The sequence below is a fragment of the Lipotes vexillifer genome, unplaced genomic scaffold (genome assembly GCF_000442215.2).
Source record: "Lipotes vexillifer unplaced genomic scaffold, Lipotes_vexillifer_v1.1 scaffold1080, whole genome shotgun sequence".
Taxonomy (NCBI): domain Eukaryota; kingdom Metazoa; phylum Chordata; class Mammalia; order Artiodactyla; family Lipotidae; genus Lipotes; species Lipotes vexillifer.
Genome location: NW_006770524.1, coordinates 324,842 through 343,406, shown reverse-complemented (window position 1 = coordinate 343,406; position 18,565 = coordinate 324,842).

Below are 18,565 nucleotides of genomic sequence, written 5' to 3'. Positions count from 1 at the left end.
CTTGCAGCAGGAGACTGTTTCAAAAGGTATGCCCTGCTCTCCTCTCACCCTCCTCCTGTTGACCAACAGGGACAGATGGAGAGTCCCAGCTACAAGTGAAGAGGGTTGCGCTGAGGCCAAATGGACTCTCAGCCCTGCAGATTGGTCCCAGAATCTGACAGTTAGCTGGGGAGCTCATGTAGGTGAAGGGATATTAAGCCATGACCCCAGATTCTTGGATACTCCTCCCTTTAAGAGGCAATGCTTAATTCCCCTCCACTTAAGTGTGGGCTAGACTTAATGTCTCCATTTTCATAAATAGAAGAAAGCAGAAGTGATGGTGTGTGACTCCAAGACTACATCCTAAAAGGCATTGTAGTTTCTTGCTTGTTTCTTCTCTCTCTCTCTTTCTCTCTCTCTCTCTCTCTCTCTCCCCTCTCTCCATCTCTCTCGTTCTCTCTTGGATCACTAGCTTTGGGGAAAACCAGCTGCCATGTCATGAATACTCTTGAGCAGCCCAGTAGAAAGACCCACATGGTAAGGAACCAAGGCATCCTGCCAACAGTTATGTGAGGTACCATGTTGGTAGCAAACAGTCCAGCCCAGTCAAGCTTTCAGATGATGCAGGCCCAGTCAACATTTTGACTGCATCCTCAAGAGAGACCCTGATCCAGCATCATCCAGTTAAGCTGTTCCCAGACTCCTGAATAAGAAAATAAATACTTATTGTTTTTAGCCACTAAGTTTTGGGGTGATTTGTTACACAGCAATAGATAACTAAAACAGGAGGGCTTTAGTACTAATAACAAAATATTTCTGGTTCTACCTTCTAATAGCAGGAGGACATATCTTTCCTCTGTGGAAGTTTTAGATATGGATATATAACTTTCTTTGGCTTGTGAAATGTGAGCAAGACTGATGTGGGTCACCTTACTGAGGGCACTTCAAGAGCAAACACACTGTCACCATCTTTCTCCCTCTACCAAACCAATCATCAGTTTTTCCAATAAGGGAAAAATGCTTCATCAGCTTAGGGCCCAGAGTGGGGGTGATGTGTCACAGAGCTCCTAGCCAACTGACCATGGACATGTAACAGAAGAAGAAATACGTCTTTGTGAGTTTTAAGTTATTTTTTGGGTGTTTGTTACTGCATCATGACTAGAACTATACTAACTAAAATAAGCAAGGCTACACAGGAACAGGAATCCTCCATCCCCTTACCTCCATCTCTTACCTCTCTTTGGGCAGGAGAAAGCCAACATCTCCATCAAGGTCAGCAGAATTTCACCCTTAACATGGGATCCCACCATCCACACAGGGAACAGCACTTCCTCATGGTTCAGGAGTGGGTTGGGAGGTTGGGTACTGTCACTGTGGCTCTTGTTGTTTAGAAGCCAGTGGATGGGAAAAGCTTGCATGTGAGTTAGAGGAGTTTAAGTTGTTAAGGGCCCATGTGATCCAGTTCTGAAAGTCACAAAGTCAACGCTGATTGATCCTTTGCTTTCTTTTCCGGAACCATAAAGAATTTGGGGAAAATTACTGTCTGGCCACCCAGAAAACAAAGGCCAGTTAGGGTTTGTTTTATTTTCTCTTCTTAGCAGACCAACCCCCAGTTCCCCAAGGAGCCAGCGTGGTTTGGAGCTTCCTCTGTGCCTGCCTGTTCAGCTCTTCTCCACAGACCCCCTGCCCGGCCCCTCCCAAGCCCCTCAACGGCCCTTCTCTCCTTCCCCAAAGCCCCTGCTCCTTCCCCCAGTCCTCAGGCTCCAGCCTCCTCGTTAGGAAGTGTTAGAAAGTTGCTGGAGTGAGAAATGAGCCTGTGAAAGCTCGTCCTAATTAAACTTCGACAAGGAGAGTGACAAGAGGCGACGGGGAGGAAACGGGTGCCACCGGGGTCTCAGCCTGGGCCCAAACTGGGGAGGCCTTTGTCCTGCAGAACAAAAGCCGCTGTTTGCATGTGTTAAACCCCATCAAACCTCATCAGACCCAGGTGCAAAAACCCACATCCCGAATGCTATCCAGGCTTATGCCACCTTCTCCAGCACTGCCGGGGCCCCAGTCATCATTCCTAATCAGGACAGGGACCCGCATCAAAGCTGCACCCCCTCCACAGACAGCTTCTTCTCCAAGATGCATTGTTGTTACAACTTCCTACACTCAGCCCTGGCCTGACAAATTAGGGCACAGAGCCCCACCGTGGCATGGCTGGTCCCTGCTGGGGTTGTTAATGAGGTAGAAAGGGCGGGTTTGTCCTAGCCTGGGACTAACATAATCACATAAAGCTGTTGCTTTGGAACAGACTGAGCTGCCCCCGAGTCAATTTCCCTGAAAGCGAAGCAGAGCAGAGCTTCCTGGGAGAAAACACAATGCTGCCTATTGTCTCTGTCGCTTCCTCTCCACCCTCCCAGCACTGAAGCATCTCCTCTACTCGGAGCCACAGCCCTGTGCACAAGCTGTTTGTGGATGTCCCGTCGCGGTTTCCAAAACCCCGTGAGAAGCAGTTTCTGGCCACAGTCATTGTTTCCAGACTGGCCAAGCCAGCTGGGGAGGAGAAGCCAGGCCCAGGGAGACTGTCTTTCCGGCCCTGGGAAGAGGTCAGGCCTGCAACACAGCACCCTAGCATCTTAGGGAGAACTAGATGCACCTCCATATCTGGGCAGCACCAGGGTGGGGCAAGGCCCAGGAAGAGGCTCCCAAGAGGCTGGGTCCCTGGCTGAGGACAGAGTGTGGATCATCTAGCAAGTCCTCAGAACAATGCTGGGCCCCTGATGATGAGCTTCCTGCCAGGACCGGGCAGCCATCTGGCCTCTGCCAACCTAAGCACCTCCTCCTAACCATCATCCAGTCCTAAGGGTGAGGGCCATTCCCCAGAAGTGGTTGAGGTTGGGAGGAAGTTCCCGTCACCCTCGCCAGCTGTCCTCAAATTCATCTCTGCTACCAGCCATGTGGTCTGAAGAACCTAGGTGGGGGGAAGAGGGGAGTGGGCTGGGAAGCCCACTGGGAAGGACCAGTGAGACATGGGGGGAACCTGGGCAGGAGGCTGGATGGCACGATGGAGCCACAACTTCCCAGCTATGTATTCTTGCTGCATTCACTAGGTCGCCAAAGAACTCTGGAAGGCCACCAAGATTCTAGGTTGGTTAAGACATGAGCCCTCTCTTACTAGTCGGGGAGAGCAACACGTGAATGACCAAATACACACAACCCAAGGCGGGGTTTACTGAGGGTTGTTTCAAAGGTTCAAGAGGTGTCCTGAATGAGGAGGAAATAGAAAGGTTTGGTCAGGAGAGAGGAAGCCTTCCTGAGAGGGGCTGCCCTCACTGGGCCTCGATGCGTGAGTGGAATCTTGCAGAGGGAATGGAGCAGAGGTGAGGTGGCAGCTTTGCAAATGCATTGCTTACAAAAGGGGAAAAAGCATGTGTTCTCTTCCTTGCCCTGGGTTAGCCTGTCTCTCCAACCTAGTCCTTGACATCCATGGAAAACTGATACTTTTCTAATCTGCAGCTGGCCCACCATGTCTTCCCACCTCCCCCTTTGCAGTGTGGTATGTGTGGTGGGTACTCGAGGATACTCACTGATCCTGATGATGAAGCCATAGCACCGGGCCCCTGGAAACCCAAAGGGCCCACTTATGCAGATCACTCTTGGACGCTGGCAAGAGTGAAATCACTTGATAGGTATTTTGTCGTGTGTTTCTTTTTAACTATATAAAAAAAGGGTGGCTGTGCGAAACCCAACCCAAGAATATCTTGGCTCAGGCTCAACTAGATGAAACTTTAAAAAATGATTTAATGTTATGTTAGACTGTTGCATATTAAAGCAATGCAATGCCTTCTAAGAGATGAGAATCAGATCCTGGTAGTGATGACTCTGGTGAGTTTAAAGAGTTATATAGCTCACTTCTCAAAGGAGCAACAATAAACATTTCACCCAATGTGTACAGCAGCCTGGACCTCTCATGATAGTATGAAATACCCTTTTATTCCCAGATTATGATGCTACCACCTTCTATTTCCCTTTCTGAGCCTCACATTTCCAAACAGCAACAACGCGAGGGACAGGAAGCTCCTGGGAGAAGGGAGTATTCAGGCCCGCTTTGGCTGTAGAGCAGGGCTATGTGATCACAAAATCAAATCACTTCCCAGTAAATGCCAGTTTCCAATGGCTCTCTGGCCAGGGTTGCCAGGGGTCTGTGTTGGGTATGGTGCATCTTGAGCTGTACAGCTGTGGAGACCTCTCTGTACAGAGGCATTCATGGAAAATGATTGGGCAGTCAGCCCACAGCAGATGTGATGGGAAATCAAGCCCAAGGAGCCAGGATGCAGCCTGGGAGGGGACACAAGGAACTGGGAAGCCTCACAAGGTAACCACAGGCGGAAACCCAAAAAATGAAGATATTTTCACCAGTTCCAGAAAATAGGGCTAACTTAAAATGCAGCTCCTTTCCTTGAAGTGGGCTTGGCAGGTCCAGTTGTTGAAAGGCAAAAAAAAAAAAAAAAAAAAAAACCCAACATGTTTTCCATTTGTCTGGCTTGCATATCTAGCTGAGTTCTCTCCAGACCCCCTCACATGCTGAATTGATGTGTAGGATCAGAACAAAAGGAATTTAGAGTAGGCCTTGCTATAGGGCCCAGAGCGCAGGAAGTTGTAATTGTAAAATATTGCTTCATGCATTTATGATACAAAATCAGCAAACAGATAGTGTGGTGCCAAGTCCTCTCAGAAGTTACCGAAAGTCTTACAGCTGTAGCTTCTCTGGCCACTGCTTTAGAGGGTCACCTGTGCCCCTTGCCCTCAGAGGCCACCTGAGGGCGAAGAAGAGGGAGGCAAAGGTCCATCTCCCTTAACTTTGCGAGTTCCTCTTTCTCCATCACGTTCCAGGGCCTCAGCTCCTCACTTTCCCTCAGCCTGCCAGTGTGTTCTGTAGAGTGGAAACTTGCTCATACCCAAGTGTGAAAGGGGACTCCAGCTTTTTTGGATGGAGGGGAAGGCTCATATTTTTACAGGTCTTAAGCTAAAGTAAGCTCCTGCTAGGCAGATAAGGGAACTATATTTAGGGACAAAAGGTCCATATTGGACTCCTGTGAGCTCCTGAAGGCTCCGTAAGATTTCTTACCTCTGGACTTTATGCAAAGGTTGCTTCTGCAAAGCTTTCTCCCTAATGAACTCATCCTTTCTTTCTGCTTAAAAATGTCACTTCCCCAGGATGGAACTTCTGTGATTAGGAAGTGGTCCCTGTGGCAGAAGCTGCTAGTTGCCAAGCAATACCTATAACTTTTTCTTCTTGACTAACAGACTCCTATATTGTTGGGGGCAACAATGGGCCCAGCAAAAAAATTACATTTCCCAGGTTTCAGACATCTGTGGCCAAGGAGATGTAAACATCTTTTGGAGAGGGATGGTGCTTCAGAGAAAGTTCTTCAAAAGAGGGATAGTTAAACGTGAAGGTAGGCTTTCTGCTTTGCCTTTTCCCCTTGGAATGTAGTCATGATGGCTGGAGCTCCAGCAGGCCTCTTGGGACCAACCTGAGGATGGAATGTACAAGCTAAGATGGCTGAGCTGAAGGAAAGACAGAAGACGTCAGGCTCTCTTGTGATTGAGTGTGGAGCTACCTCACTAGCTCTTGACTTCCCATCTCTGCATTTCTTTTATGTGAAAATAAACCTTTATTTTCTTTAAGTCCCCATGGTTTCCAGTCTCTGTCACCAGCAGCTAAACTAAACTTAACTATGTCCTCCTCTTTCTGCACTTCCCCATACTGCTATTCACACTTGCAATGTCTCATTGCAAGAAGTTTGACTTCTCCCTGGTCTGTAAGAGCTATGAGATCACCAGTGTATCTGTTTTTTTCACCTCTGGAGCCTCATCACCTGGCTTAGAGTCTGGCACATAGTAGCAGCCCTATAAATATTTGTTAAATGAGAGGCCCCTGAAATATGGCTCTGCCTGTGGATAGGCACACTGGGAGCCCCTTTCTATAGAGATAATCAAGCTTCCAGAATATCAGGATTCAAGGCCCATGAGAGGTGAGTGTTTAGACTAATTAAGCCTCAGAAGAGGGAAAAACACCTATTTATATTTATTTATAACAATAAAATGGCTATTTTTGAGCACCTGCTATATGCTAGGCATAGCATATATGCTATATTGGGACTTAACAAAAAAATCTTTCCAATCCTCACAGTAGATACTGTGTAGATAGCTAGCATTTCTTACTTTAGTATATGCCCCAGGTCTTGTGATCTATTACTACATAATAAACTGCCCCAAAACTCAGTGACTTAAAATAATAGGCATTTTATAATTTCTCATGATTCTAAGTGCTGTCTGGGCCTCATCTAGAAGGTCCTTCTGCTGGTCTAGTTTGGTGTCTCTTATGTAGCTACAGTCAGAACATGGCTGGGTCTGGTCATCCAAGATGGCAGCTAGGGCTGATTGTTCAAGATGGTGACAGGTTTGGACATCCAAAATGGCTTCACTCACTTGTCTGGAGCTTTAGCAGGGATAGATGGAAGGCAGTCGGGACATTAGTATGACTGGTCTTGTCTCTTTCGTCTCAGGGCCTCTCCTGTCTCTCTGTAGTCTCTCTACATGGTCTCTCTGAAGGATATCTGGACTTTTCACATGGCAGCTCAGGCCCCCAAAAGGGCATAAGCAGAAGTTGCAAGACCTTACTTAAGACTGTAGTTAAACCAGAGGCAGGAACAGCCCAGAGTTAGCATGGGAGGGACCACTCATGGACGTGAACCCCAGGAGGACCATTCATGGGAGTCATATTTGGGGATTAGCTGCCCCTGCCACACTCCATGAGTAGGTGTGACAATCTGTATGTTATAGGTGAGGTGGCTTAGGTTGAAAGGGGCGAGGGGGCTTGCCCAGGCCCCACACCATTGAGGGTGGGAATGGAACCCAAAGCAACCTGCCTCCACAGCCTGCCCTCTTCTTCACTTGGTCTCTCATACAAAGGGGTGTTCCTGAAGGCACATGTGAGGCCAAAGCACACATTGTCAAGGGTTGCATGCATGGGGTTGAGGACAGCTCTCTCCTACATGTTTTAGATCTGTCATTTACAGAAGTGAGGGGGCTCTGGGAAAAATTTGCCAGGATGAAAGGTGACTTGATGGGAGGCTCACACACAGAGGGACAGGGTCACCCACACCACCCCATGCCCAAAGCCATTGGCTCCCTCTGTCTACTCCATCCCATTCTATTAAGATTTCTGCCTGTGCGTCATTATCGCAGGTGAAAACATATTCTCACACGCACATTACCTGCCTCACCCACCTCACCCGCCTCACCCTCTCCCTCCTCAGCCAGGAATTTCCCAGTGGGATCTCTGCAGGTGCAACAGGAACCAGGGGCCTCGAGGGGCGAGGTGCTCAGAAGGGGGAGATGGAAGCACGACTCCAAGGCTGGAAGGAGCCCCAGAAGTAAGGTCCCCACAGAGCTTGAGGGTTTCCTGCATCGATTTTGCACAAATGTGTTTTTGGGCACTCAGTTCCCAGGGAAGAGTAGGCCAGGCCCCCTGGCCTCAGAGCTCAGCCTCTAGGGTAGGGTAGGAGAAAGAATGTAATCAGAGTTATGGCTTAATGAAATGAACCGTGATGACCGTAAACAGACGTTTGGGATTTGGTTTGTTATTTTGTACAAGGCATTACCTTTTGACGGTGTCTGGTGTTAGGGTCAAGCTTCAAACATTTTCACGTCACCAACAAAAAGACAGTGATGCCATTGTTACACTGTACTTTTCCACCTTAAAATGGGATTGGCTTTGTGGGTTGGGAAAGTTACCAAAAATAAGTTCTTTCAATCACAGAGGTTAACACAAAGGAAGTTGCTCCATCATTTGAAAGATGAGAGACTGTATGTAAGTAAGTGCTGTTACAGACAAAGGTATGCCAGGCCACCTATACTCAAGCTTTAGTTATGTTTAATGCCCATAAGAGACAATAAACCCAGTACAACTGGAGGAGAAAAAGTAAGTTTGTCTATTAGTCCCTATATACTGGGTAGAGCTGAAATAGCAGTATGTGATTGCTCATAGCTACATGCTATGTTTTTTGTTTTTTTGTTGGTTTTTTTTTTTTGGTTGCGTTGGGTCTTCATTGCTGCTCATGGGCTTTCTCTAGTTGCGTCAAGTAGGGGCTACTCTTCATTGCGGTGCACAGGCCTCTCATTGCAGTGGCTTCTCTTGCTGTAGAGCATGGGCTCTAGGTGCACAGGCTTCAGTAGTTGTGGTGCACGGGCTTAGTTGCTTCACAGCATGTGGGATCTTCCCGGACCAGGGCTCGAACCCGTGTCCCTTGCATTGGCAGGTGGATTCTTAACCACTGCACCACCAGGGAAGTCCTACATGCTATGTTTTAAGAAAAGCAATAACTAAAGAATGTTTTCACTCTTGAGAACCAACACCCTAAACAGTATGCCCAACGTGGGTGTGCCAAGCATTCTGACAACGCAGCTTCCTAAGTGCCAGTTCAGGGTGGAGGAGACAGATTGGAGGTGAGGGTGCCTCTCTCTCTCCTTTGGAAGGAGGTTCTGCTCTAAGTTGGTGACCTTTATTTTGTGTCCCAACACATAGGCCAGACACCACTAGTAATGCCCAAATCAGGCCTCTTTTCAGCACTTCCAGACTCTGCAGCCATTCGAGGACTCCCTGAGGAGTTGCCTATCTTTAAAGCACACACTAGAATGCCTTACCAGGGAGATGCTGGGGGCCAGGCAGAAGTGGAGGGTCCAAAGGATGACGGTGCCAGGCAATACTTTGGGCCACAGCTCACCAGCCCCTTGGTCCCAGTGTAATGCACACAAGCCTCACGCAGACTTGAAAGTTGGGACTCTCTGGTATCTTTGGTAGAATTGAGCCGATGCTGCCTGCTCTTATCTTACCCAAGTGGGGTGACAACAGAAAGGTCCAAGTATGTGATCTTTGATTTCTTTCTTTACAAAAGCTTTCCCTATACTCAGGAGTACCATCTCTTGCCTCTCCAGAATGGCATAATATCTTGAATTGATAAGTAATTATGCTGCCTGGACATATTTTCCCAACTAAATTACAAACTCCTTGAGAGCAAAAGCCATATCCTATTTTTCTGTAGTCATGAAGCCCAGCTCATAAAATGCTTTAACAAAGTGTCAAACCTTTTGGCTTAGCAGAAGTCCATTTTGCTCAGGATTGCCTTACTACTTTTTTTTTTTTTTCTGGTACGTGGGCCTCTCACTGTTATGGCATCTCCCATTGTGGAGCACAGGCTCCGGATGCGCAGGCTCAGCGGTCATGGCTCACGGGCCCAGCCGCTCTGCTGCATGTGGGATACTCCCAGACCGGGGCACAAACCTGTGTCCCCTGCATCGGCAGGTGGACTCTCAACCACTGAGCCACCAGGAAAGCCCTGCCTTACTACTTTTTAAAAGATACAAATCAAGAGGGTGCTTGGGCATTTATGCCTGGGGATCACGGATTTCCACATGGTGCAGAAGAAAACATCCTGGACTGGGAATCAGCTAACTCTGTGACTATGGACAAAGGCTACCCCTCCGAGTCCAGAGTTGATTTGCCTGTGAAATAAAGAAATAGGTTTTGGAGATCTGTATGGCCTCTCCCAGGTCTACTACATCAGCTAACCATTGATAATGTTATTTCATCAGTTAATGTCCCAGGAATGGATGGGAAGACAAGCAGAATTTGTTTGTATTACTCCAACCCAAAGCCTCATTTTAATTTGTTCTAGAAAGAGAACTAGTCCTGATACATTCACTGCAGACCTACTAATAAACTACCCAACTCACAGTTGATGAATATGCCCCTTGCGACACCTGGTACCAAGCTGTCCTGGGTCCACACCACTTGGTGGCTGGTGTGGGGATCTCTACAGTTGTGCACTTAGGTTCTGGAAGCAGGGTTCCAGACAATAAACCAGCAATTTGAAAAGTATGAGAAGTGCTATAAAGACAGTAGAATTGGATGCTCTGAGAGAAGGATGGGGACACTGTTTTAAACGGGTTATTTGGGGAAGTCTTTCTTATGAGGCAGCATTTGAAATAAGACTCTCATGACAGAAGAGGTCCAGAAAGACGCAAGTGCAATCACAAAGGCCCTGAGGTGGAGACATGATGACCATGTTTTCAGAACTGAAAGATACCCTGCACAGCCAGTGCCTGGCAAGTACACAACATGGTGTGGATGTGGCGTAGAGCAGGAGGGCAGTCACAAGCAGCCTTGCAGCGTGGGAGGAGTTGCTTCATTCTGGGAGGGCTTAGAGTCAGAGAGGAGAGGGCATGGTCCGGCTATGCTGTACTCCTTCTGTGTCTTGTGCAGTCAGTTCTACTTTAGACAGTGTTTCTTCCTAGTTCAGCCTTTGCTTGGGTATCTCCAAGCAAAGGCTGGACTAGGAAAAGTTCTCTTCCCTTTATCAACCTTCCTTTCCATCCCACTGGGAGCAAAAAGACCCTGACCTTCGTCAGTGAATGCCCTGCGGCATTGGAGAACCCCTCTTTGAGGAGATGAAGGGTGACCACGCACCCTCACCTGGAGAGGCCCATTTCCGGAACAGCCCAGTAACACCAGGCCATCTACACAGCTGTGTGCTACTGAACTGTCCCATTTCACAAAGTAGTAAGCTGAACTTTAGAGGCCTGTCCCAGGTCACACAGCCAGCAACTGCTGGAGCCAGGATGCCCGAGAATAGTTATTTCACCTAAGTCCATAATAAAATATGGAAGCAATGCATCGACTCAACATTCAGTGATTTTTTTTTTTGGCACCTCCCCTATGTTGGCCACTTGGCTTGGCAATAGTGGAGAGACTAGACAGTGTCCCTTTCTTCACAGAGCTCAGTTTAATAAAGAAGACCAATACTGAATCAGTGACTACACAAATAGATGCTTAATTATAATTCTCTATACACAAAATCATATGTTTATTATAATGTAGCTACCCCCTTAGTTGGAATATGTACAATGCCTAGAGCTGATGCTCTTACGAAGAAGCTGGAGGCCCACTGCCATCTCCATGCTCTGGCCTCCCACCACCTGCTTCGACCATCCACTGCCACACTTGCTCCTTGGATGTCACCACTTTGGCCATTCTGGGCAAACACCTTGTTGTAACCTGCTGCCCCCTGGGAGGGGAGTCTCATGTCCCAGTGTGGGCCTCTGGGCCTAGTAATATCCATCCAAGCCCCTCCAATGGGCACAAGGCCTAACCATCAAAGTGCCCTAAAAGTCCCCCTACCTTCCCCAAGTCTGTATTTCTTCCTGTTAAAACCTGCCATCCTCAAGCCCCTGAATTCAAGATGGATATAAAGAGCAATTTGTATTCCATGTAATGAAAATATAACCTCTTCATAGTATTGTCCTGGTATTTCTGGGCTTTGATCTTGTAAAACTGTATTGATTTAAATTCTTCAAAGCCATTCCCTTGGGGGCAGCTGTAGGAGCCTCTGAAGAATTGTCTTGGAATTTCCTTGGGCTCATGGTGAAACGTAAAGTCATCTTCAATCTGAAAAGTAACAACTAGAAAGAGAAGAAGGACTTATTTCAGCCATCCTGACAAGGTGGGCTCCAGGTTGGGGATGCAGGGGGCACTTTTCACAAGATGGTGCCTGGTGGCCCTCTCCTGCCATGATGTGCATGTGAAACTCTTGGGGCTCCAGTTAACATGCAGATTCTTTCTCTGTAGGTCTAGGGCAGGGCCTGAGAGTCTGCATTTCTAAAAAGCTCCCAGAAGATGGTGATGCTGCCAACCTAGAAGTGTACTTTCTAAGATACTTGTCAGTAGCTTGTTAGTGGTGCAGAATCCTGAACCCCACCTCAGACTGATGAATGGAGTCTGAATTTTAACAACATCCCAGGGGATTCCTGTGCACCATACAATGTGACAAGGCTGGTTTCTAGGGCTTCCCTGCATGCTGTGCCCACAGCAGACATAGCTAATCTATCACCACTCTGATGATGAGTTGAGATGCTTCTTTGCACAGTGCCACAAGTGCCCTACTCATGCCTGACAGTCAGCCTGGGAAAGAAACCTTATGGCTGGTCTGGACTAGTAAGATTAAGAAGAGTCAGCCCTCATAAACGGCTAATGAAACAGGAGAGAGAAACAAGTCAGAGCAAAGTCTGGCTTACAGAAGCCCCCAAACCAAAAAGATTTCTAAAAGGAGCCCAGGAAGTGTCTGCAAAGATGAGATGAAGCATAAATATATGTGAAGGGGGATGTTTCAAGGGGAATAGGTCTAGAGTCAGCAAGAGAAGGGTCTCTGGGGTCTGGACCTGCTGAAAGCCACCTGTGGCATTCATCAGGGAGAAAACCAGGAAGAAGGTTCTAGAAGGGTTGAAAAGCTGCCCACCCACCTGGGAATTGCTTGGCCAGGGTTGAAGGAAAGGGCTGGGGTCTGTCTCCCCAGCAGGAGAGTCTCAGGGGGCATAAATGGGGCATCCCCTACACAGCAGGCAGAGACCAGCCCTGTCACATCATGATCTCATTTAGGTCTCTCAACCTGTGATGGAGGTCCCACCATCCCCTTCTGACAGGTGAGGAAACAGTCCCAGAAGGTTTGAATAAAGAGGTTAGAAAATGCCTTAGTGGGAATCTGACCCAGTCTGTATGCTTACAAGGCCCATCTCCTAGGCTCATACATGTTTATCCTTTAGCATTAAAAAATCTATTTCCTGCAGTCTCTTCGCAAATTTCCGTTAGAGAGTCATTGGCTGTCTTGACTGTGTGAGGGACAGGGAGGGAGGAGGATTGGGTGGGTACCCAGGTGGGAGTGATGGTTGGGAGCTGAGGGCGGGCAGGACAGGGCTCTGTCAGATGAATGATGAGTTGGGCAGCAATGATGTCTTCGTGTCTGTTTTCACCGCAAGTGTGCTTGGTGTGTCACACCTGCTCTCTCGTTTAACCCCACGACCCCCTATCTGGGAAGGAACCATGACTCCCATTTTCAGAAGAGGAAGTAGAGGCCTGAAAAGCTCAGGTGCCGGGTCTGAGTACTCCCTGGGCAAAGAATCACACCCACATGTGTCTGATCTCAAAAGGCAGGACCCCTTATAGGCTCAATAAGAAGTGAGTGGGCTTTTGTGGGCTAGCCTGTACACTAATCTCCAGTTCTAGCATTGTGTCTATGATACAATTGAAGTTTGAGGCACTCTAATGTCAACACCATTTCTTTGTAAGTTGGGAAAGTCCTATTTCTCACAGTGGAAAAAACTTCACTGGCAACTTCCTACTTAGCTTGGTCCCATCTAGTGGCCAACTGGAAGAGTGCAATGGAATCATTGGACATTGCTAGCAGGTGCAAAGACTGGCACTTCCTGGGATAAAAGATGGGCTGAAATTCATAATAATTGAAGTGTCCATGGAATTTATAAGATGCACATTTAAAACATGTGAAATCTATAATTCAAGCTTTGTTCTTAATGTTTAAGCTTATTAACTGTTGCTGGTAGAAAATACACCTTATCCAATCCATCGTCTTTTAACTGATAAACTGTATTTGATGATAATATGATATGACATATAATTAATATAAATAATAGAATTAATAGAATATAAATAATATATGTAATATAATACAAGCCCAGCGCTTGCAGACATGCTCAATAATGAAAAACATAAATTTGAAAATGCTACAGGTCACTAATTAATCTAATCCCCTGGGGGTGGGATGGATGTTTTCAGATCACCATACTGCCATATCAAAAAACAAAAAAAAACAGATAAAAGTATACATAAATAGCCTTCCCATCTGTCATACCTAAACATATGCTAAGACATGATGTACTTTCTAGAGACTTTCTAATCACAGGGGAACCTCAAGAGCTCTGCCTGAGCAACTCTTACACCACAAACACAAGTGAAGGAGAATCCCCAGGTCATCTCATGAGAACACAGATTTTAACAACCTCTCCCACCCTTTCTCCACTGCAGGATTCAAGTAATGGCAAAAATCCAAAGGAAGATTCTTTGGTAATTGATGCTTCTTTATAGGGAGTCCTGGCTGAAAGGCAGGAGGAAAGTCTTGTCACTGTGAGGTTAGGATGGATGAGCCCAGGAGTGATTCGCCAAACTAACACACTCAAATTAGTTTTCAAACATTTTGGGTTTGGCAAACTGTATCTTGCTAAGCCCCCTTTCCCGACATTTTTATACCCCTGTGGATTTCAAGGAAAATTTAATATGTATGTTTCGGATTCAATTCGGCTTAACTCAGCACAATTGTTTAGTGAGAGCCACTTTGTGTCCAAGAATCTTCCAGAACCCTTTTATAAGCCCCTTAAACAACTTTCCTTCTAACCAGGAAGTGTGTTTTGTCAGGAGTAAATTGAACTCAAACACCCAAATAATTCAAATTTGGTTCAGAACTCAGAATCCCCAAATTTTTAAGAGGGTTGGAAAGTTTATAAACAAATCTTCATGTCACTGAGGAAGTCCGGTGGTGGTACTAAGATGTGTAGAGTATTACACGTGAGATGCAGTGATTACATGTGGTGACATTTTATGTGCTTTAAAGCCAAAAGTCTGACTTCTTGCTGCCTGGATCAAGTGCTGGCCTGGCCAAGCAGCTTCCAGGTCTGGGTGGCCCAGGACCCGTGCAGTCCCATCAGCTTTCTGAGTGTTGGTACCTTCCTCAGCAGGCTGGAGAGTGAAGCCACGAAAGCTAACACCCATGGGCGCCATAGAAAGGTGGGCTACCTGCCCAGCCCCATGAGGGCCTTTGCAACAAAAGGTCTCTCTTCCATAGATAGGGCCTCACCATCCAATTTAGGCAGTTAAATCTGTAGATGAATCAATGAGCTAGCTTCATTTATTCTATCCCAGGGTTAGTTTTGTCTTTTCAAAAAATTTTACTGTAAACCTGAGCACAGAATGTTCAGAGCATTTGATTAAAGCCAAAAAAATACAGATGGTGATAAGACTTTTTTTAAACGTGCTGCTGTTTCTATACAAACATGACATAATTATTCCAGTTGAGTTTAGAAGTTTGTTTTTCTAGTCATGGTGTTGGGGCATGGTTTAAATAGCCAGCTGTGTCACTTAGTAATAAGGTTCAGCCACATGTAGCAGAAAGCCCAAATAGCAAGCTTAAGTAAGACAGGGATTTACACTTTGCTCACATGTAAGAAATCCAAGAAAGGAAATCCAGGGCATAAAGCCTAGTTCCAGGGTCATCAAGGACTTGGGCTCTTCCTGTGTGCCTGCTCCAACCTCCTTACCATACAACTTCCATTCTCAGCATTGCTTTATGGTCACAAGACGGCTGATGGAGGCCCAGCCCTCATGTCTATGTTCCAGGCAGCAGGAAGAAAGAAGAGCCTCTCAGTTTACTCAGTCCCATGTAACGAGCTTCTTTAGAAGCCCAAACCAAAGACTTTGGCTTATATCTAATTAACAACTACTGTCTACCAGAGGCTGGAAAATATGTTTTATCAAAGCACATTGCTGCCTTCAATAATATAAAGTTCCACCAGCAAGAAAAAAGTGAAGAACTGGGTGGTCAACCAGTTGTCTCTACCTTACCTGCCATGCTCTCTCCTGCCCTTTTCATAACTCTTAATCACAGCAGTTACTGGTGGAAGGCGGACCAGGAGAAAATTCTGGCAGCCATGAACTGTCAGGCTAAGTGTGTGAGACCTAATCAAGGCCTGACCCACAAAGATTCTGATGTGTCTTCTTTGTTTTTAGGTACTTAGTTCTCTGCCTCCGCCTGGACTAAAACTGATTTACCCCAGATCAATATTGTGTGTGGAAGATCTTTCCTCAAGGCCAGAAAGGACTAGAGGGGCTGGAGGGGTTGGGTGTCAGCTGGCTCATCTTCCTCAGGCCTGGGCGTTCCTGCCTCTGGTGTCATCACTGATGAAATCTTGCAGGAAAGCAGATGTGTTTACATGTTCCCTGAGGAGAGAATGATGTAGTAGCATGGGGGTCTTAAGTTACAGGGAGCCTGAAAGGCAAGTAGTCCCCTACTCAATTCAAGTTTGGGCAACATTGAACAATACACATGAAACGTGGCATCCACTTCATTGACACCAATTGGGAGGTGCTCACAGTAAAGTCTTTCCTCACCCCATCAGCCCAGTTTTTAGCCAAGCAAACTGAGGTGAGGTCACCTGCACTGAAGGGCCACACTGCTTCCCTTCTTTAGAGAACCGCCTTCACCCAAGGAGCCTGGCTTTCCATGAAAGGCTCCCACGCGCCCAGGTCCTGGAGGCTGATGTTGACTCCTGGGTGCTGGGTAAGGTGAGTGGCCTGTGGGAGGCAGCTCTGCAGCTGGCCACCAGCTCTGGAGGTGCTGAGGGCCCTCAGCAGGCCTCTGGGAACCCCTAGTAAGGCTTAGGTACCAGACTGGAAATGAGGTGAAACAAAAAGGGGTTCCATTACTATCATTCTCCTTATCATTATGAATTACATTTGCTACAGACCTCAATATCTCCTTCAAGGTTTATGCATTTAAAAATGTATGAGGTTGAGATTTTGGAGAGGGTGGAATATCTAACTTAAATTTTATCTCAGTCTTTTATCTCATCTTTATTCATGATTATTTTTATTAAATGTTCATCAAACTAGTAAGCCCTCAGCATGAGATGTCCTGGACTTATATAATTTGAGATGCCAAGAAGCCAAGCAGCAGACAGCAGCAGCACCACCACAGAGTTGAATACAAAATACAAATGCTATTTTTACAATGAAATTAGCAGAGTGACTATTGCTTGACCAGGGAAGTTGGTGGAAGCCAGAGAGAAGCCAGGGAGACTTGCTAACTTCCCAGAAGAAAGCCTACTAAGAGGAATCAATCTCAAGGAAGAATAGGAAAATGAGGAGCTGGCATGTATACAGCACTTTACAGCTTATAAAGCACCATTTTCTTACTTTCGCTTCCCTAAACACTATAAAGTGAGATTATTTTATGGAAAAAGAAACCGAAGCTCAGAGTGAAGTGTACAACCGAAGGGCACACAGCTGGAATCCAGGTCAGGGATGTGGTCAGAAGGGTTGGGCCTCTAAAGCCTTAGATGTTCAGACAATCCCCCTGCCGCCCAGACATCTAATGGCTGATAATGGGAGAAAACAGTCCTTCCTCCTTTCCTGGCACCTATGGTCACCACCTCTGAGGCTGGTACCTAAGGGTTTGATTTCTATACAAGGCACACCTGGAGGGATGCTGCTATCATTTTGCACCTATACATTTGCTGTGCTCTCTGCTGCCCCAGTGACATGGGGCCACAATAGACAGGTGCTGCCCTTGGTGAAAGAAGGGTGCAGAGGAGGGTAAGAGAAATCCCTCCTCCACATCCTGCACCATCCACCCACACACAGTCTGGCCTTGGTTCCTCCACTGCAGGTGATGTCTGGTACAAGTATCTGCATGCCTCTGTTTACTTACCCGTAAAATGGGGAGAAGAGCATCTTGCTTTCATCCCTCCTACTGAGTGGCAAGACGGGAGCAGAGGTAGCCTGCTGGTATGAACAAATCTCGAGCCAGGCCCATCCTCCTAACCTGCTCTCTGGGAGCCGCCTCCTATGGCTGAGTACCCCACTCTGATCCCAGGCTCCCAAGATCATGTGGGTGGATGTCAACAGGAGGAGCCACAGGTGAGGTTGGCCCCCAAGGCCAACTGCTGCTGGTCAGGAGGGTCTGCCTCCAGACCCTGCAGGCCCTGCTGGGCCCAGGCACCCAGACGCTGGGGCTCAACATCCAGGTAGAGGCCCTGGCATGAGACATCTGCCCACATGTTTCCAAGAGGCCTGAGTGGGGGCCACAGGGCCAGCCAGGCAAGACAGGGAGCCCAGGGACTTGCAGGAGCAGCTAAGGAAAGAGACAGCATTGTTCTGGGACTCATCAGTGTCAGTAAACCTGGCATCAAGAACAGACTCACTGATGTCGGTCAGCCCCGGGGGACCCATTATCCCCTTTCCCTGCTTCACCTGTGCATTCTAAGCCACAACAGCATAGGACCCTTTCATTCCCAGAAGGCAGGTGGTCTGATAACAGGTTTGCAAAAGTTTAAAAGTTTATTCCACTATCCAGGATACTCAGCAGCATTGCAGTGAGGAAGGAGAGAGAGGATAGAGATGGACACTGAGAGCCCCAAAACAAACAGAAGGAGCCTCAGGACAGTAAGGAGTGTCCACATTGCTTGGCACTTGAGATTACTCACAGAAGGAAATGGACTGAGGGGCTGAGTGTTCTGGGGATTAAACCACTGCTTTTGTCCTCCACTTGATGCCCCACATCATCGTTCCAGAAACCTGAGGTATGACATACATGAGAAGCCGCTTCCATGTCTCAGATAGGACCTGGAGCAAGTCCCTGGCTTTGGTGGAACGTTTGAGAGGAGCTGGACGTGCTTCCTTGGCAAGTTGAGCAACCTACGCGATAAGCGCTTCAACACTTAAAGCTGCAAAGATCTCACGTGCTTTCTCTTTTATTATTTTTTTTAAAATAAGGTATAATGTATGCCTTTAAAAAAAAATCAGAACAATTGCATCCCAGGGCCTCGGGCTGGAGCCCTGCTATGAGCCTGTGAAGGTCAGGGACCTGGTCGCGCTGGGACGCCACAGCACGGGGAAGGAAGGGCCAAAGGCTTTTCC